The 3801-nt window shown below is 51.5% G+C and overlaps 1 protein-coding gene across 1 annotated transcript in view; it reads right to left on the bottom strand.

Annotated features, from left to right (window-relative positions):
* Positions 1-3801, bottom strand: part of PCSK6 (proprotein convertase subtilisin/kexin type 6) — a 33648-nt gene that overhangs the window by 24622 nt on the left and 5225 nt on the right. The gene's annotated exons all lie outside the window — the stretch shown is intronic.

Here is a 3801-nt window from a genome sequence, read left to right as displayed (position 1 = left end):
ACGCATCGGCACACCCCCCCGGCTCCCTTGTCAGGGCTGCTGCGGAGATAGTGGCTTCATTTTGGGGGAATAAAGGGTGGATGAACAGACGGATGGGGCAAGCTCAGCTCTTCGTAGTCTTCGATCCAGGGACCAGATTCCTCTCCCGGTGCAGCAAAACCCTTGAGCATAAACAACGTCACCTCCAAGCACGTGCCTAAACCCCCCCAGCTTAACGAAGCGCTGAAGCACGCGCTGAAGCCCTCTGGAGATGAACCACATATTTAAGCATTTAGTCAAAGTGTTGGAGAAGACTCAGGTGCTTGGCTTAATTTTGGGGCTGATCATTCCCCTGGCGAGGAGGCAGCAGCCGCAACTCAGCCCCGAGACTTCACCACCCAGCTCCAGGGCTGCTCATCCTTCGAGCTCCTCTCCTCCTGATAAAATAATATTGGGGGCTTCACCCAAGCACAACCTGTGTTTCTCAGAAATACGGGACGACCACACATGGCCATGGCAGGTCTCGGGGGACGTGGCCGGCTCTGGAGAGGCGTTTTTGGCACCGGCTGCAGGCAAGGCGGCCTTGGGGCCGACCGCTCTGACATTTGTTTGCTTTTCAGTGGGGCATGACATGCGAAGAGATCAAACGGAAAATGAGCCGGAAAAGGCAGGGATTGGGAAACGCTGGTGTTTGCCCACGCCACTGCAGCAGGAGCTGCCTAAGGTGCCGGTTTGGGAGCAGCCGCATCCCGTCCCTGGCAAGCGTTTCCCCCCCCAGACCCTTTATTGCCCACAAAAAGGGCTCTCCTGTCTTTAGCACGGAGATGAAACCCAGGTTTATTGAAAATAGGTTGTAAAAAAAATTTATAGACCAAATCTTTACACGTGCTTATGCTGGGGGGAAAAGGGAGGCACCAGCCGATGAGCTGGGAGGGCTCTGCAGCACATCCCTCCTTGCCGGACTCTTTCTTCCCGACAGCTCGGGGTCTTTTGGGAACAGCAGAGCTGCTCATGGGGATGTCTCTGATCTTGTGACTAAGGTTTTGTAATGAAAAGAATAAAAATCCAAAATGCAAGTTTTTGTTGGGCTCATTTATGTGAAACTGTCGGCTGAACCGAGTTCTTCTTGCATGGTTTATAGCTTTCTGACTTGGATGGAGGTGGATGGGGAACTGTGCATATCAGAAACCTGACAGTTTCCAGCCTAGAGCTTGGTTTTTAAACATATATATTTAAAAAAAGAACAAACTGTTGAAAGGAAAAAAAAATATATTTCATAGAAAAATGAGTTTCCATGCTGCCTTGGCTGATGACAGCATGCTGCTTTTGCTTATATGGCGATGGATTTAAGCATTGGAAGCAAAAATACAACTTCATGGTCTAGTTAAAAAAAAATAAATACATTAAATAGAGGATATGGCCCGAATACCCAGCTTTTCTCCTTAAAGCAGCACTCCTTAGCAGCGTTACCGTGGGTCTCACTGCCCGAGTCACAGCTATCGCCTTTCCCTGCGGCATTGCTGGATGCAGGAACAATGGGAAGATGTGGGATTTCGCGGGGTTTTGCCAGGAGCTGCAGTGCCTCGTGGGGATGTCTTCATCTTAAACATGCTCCTGATCGACCCCAGCGCTGCCAGCCGGCAGTCGATGGAGAAGTCTTGTGTGGACACAGGGAAATCAGCAGTTTAACGGCATTGATTTCGAGGGGGGTTTGCTAAATTGCCACAATTGATGTGGCTGGCGTGGGAAGACAACGGGCGAGCAGGAAGGAGCCCGGGGCATCCCTGCAATGGCTCCCGCGGCTTGTGAAACTCAGATTGACTTCTATCACTCATCTGGGGGGGAGAAGCTTCTCGGAAATAAAAAAAAAAAAAAAAGGGTCTTTTTGCTAGTAGAAATGGCCAAAACTGTTACAACACAGTCCTGAGCCCGGGGCGTCCCTGCTCTACCCTTGCAAATCCTAATTAGTAATAACGAGGCGACCGTGAATGGCACCAAAGGACCCTGTGAGGAGGCACAGGTTTCACTGAGCTGAACCCTTCACCCTTGCTGGAAACAGAGGGGCAGCTTTTTATATTCCCCCTTACTTTGAGGTTTTCAGTGGGTGGTGCCTGGATCCAGCCACCCAGGGTAGCTGCACCAAACACGATAACCAGCATAGGCAAGGATGAAACTCCCTTTACAGCTCCAGAAAAGCAATAGCTTGACTTATTCCAGTGGATGTGCAGGAATTAAAGCAGAGATCCAGGACAAACCAGATGGCTCCAGCACATATTCGCCATAAAGCATGGCAGAAATAATTTAGGTGGGGTTGATTTTGCTATGGTACATGGCCAGAGGCACAGGGACTGAGGCCGTGACATCCTCCGATGGGGAGTAAGAGACTGGAGCAGTGAGGCTGAAGGCTCAAGCACTGCAAGGACCAACAGGAGCATCCCAGCAAGCTGGGAAAGTTTACGGCGATGAGAGTTGCAAGATGAGCCCGTACGAGGGGTGGCACAGCATGGCATGACCCGGCTCTGCATCCCATTGCACCTCCACGCCTCTTACTCTCACCACCACGACCTGCCACCAAAATTGCTGGATTTGCTCATCTCTCCTCCCCTTCAATCACCTGCCATGTCACTTGGCTCATATCAGCCCCAAACAGAGCAGCTGCTGGCCGCGGGGGTCTCTTGGGGCAAGAGGAGAGCTTGGCAGCAGCGTGGTCCCACGGGGACCAGGACCCCAGGTGATGCCTAGCCCTCGTGCTACCGACCCCCACAGCAGAACAAACCAATAAATAATGGCACTGGAAACAATAGACCCTGGAAGGCACGAACCACCCAACATCTGCAAATGATTGAATATGCTGGTTCTTTGGGATTTCTGCAAGATTTGTTTCCATCTTCACTATTCCAGCTTGCGTTTCCTCGTGCATCACAGTGATGTTTTCCTGCATCGCACATGTTAAGCCAGTGCCGTCCAAATGCTGAGACTTACCCAAAACGATTTGCAAATGTGCATGGGAGAGGGGGAGAGACAACATATGCCAAGAGGTCTTGAACTCTGAGTGGTAACGAAGGATTAAGAGAACTGGAGCTAATTGCTGTAGCTTGCAGTCCATAGAGCAAGGTAAGGTAAATGTTAAGAAGACTAAAAACCAATTGATTTGGTTTGCATTCTAACTAGACTCATTTAAATGGAAGTGTTTCAATTGCAGAGCTGCATTCATCATTTGCTGGGATGCCTGTGCACGTCCCTGAGGGTGAACAGCTTTAATTAGAGCCCAGCACACTTCCAGCGCACCCATGCTCCCCTCGCTGAGGTTTCCCCTGCCAGCAATGCTGCTGCTTCGTAGCAGCCATGCGTGTGCCTCCTCAGAAATGTGCTACAGGCCCTGTCCAAATATTTAACAGCAAATCTCTCTGGAAAGCTGGCTGCCTGGGGAAAGCAGGGTTGCTGTGTGGGTCTGGAGAGATGTGGATGGGATGTGCTATGCTGAGTGGGTTGGAAATGTCTTGGGAGTTGGGAGCATCCCAAGGGTGGCCGGGCATCAGTGCAAGCACCAGCAGCTCACTGTAGCTTGGCTGCGTTCATTGCAATGTTTTTTTCTGCATTTATTTCACCCTTTCCCCAAACACACATTAACCCTTCCCCTGCTCTGCAGAAGTAGCATCTCGCAGGGCTCAGGCGCCGGGTGGAGCTCAGGGAGGAGGAAAGTCGAGGCAGAGCTGCAGCCCTTCCCCGCCACCCCGAGCCCAGCTCACCCAGGTCCCGCCTGTCCCTCCTTGCCTTCTCCCCCCCCCCCCCTTCTTTTTCTCACTCCGCCTGCCCTACACC

The sequence above is a fragment of the Pygoscelis adeliae genome, unplaced genomic scaffold (genome assembly GCF_000699105.1).
Source record: "Pygoscelis adeliae isolate BGI_AS28 unplaced genomic scaffold, ASM69910v1 Scaffold13, whole genome shotgun sequence".
NCBI lineage: Eukaryota > Metazoa > Chordata > Aves > Sphenisciformes > Spheniscidae > Pygoscelis > Pygoscelis adeliae.
Note: the sequence above shows the minus strand (reverse complement) of the source record. Positions and strands in the feature narration are given on the sequence as shown.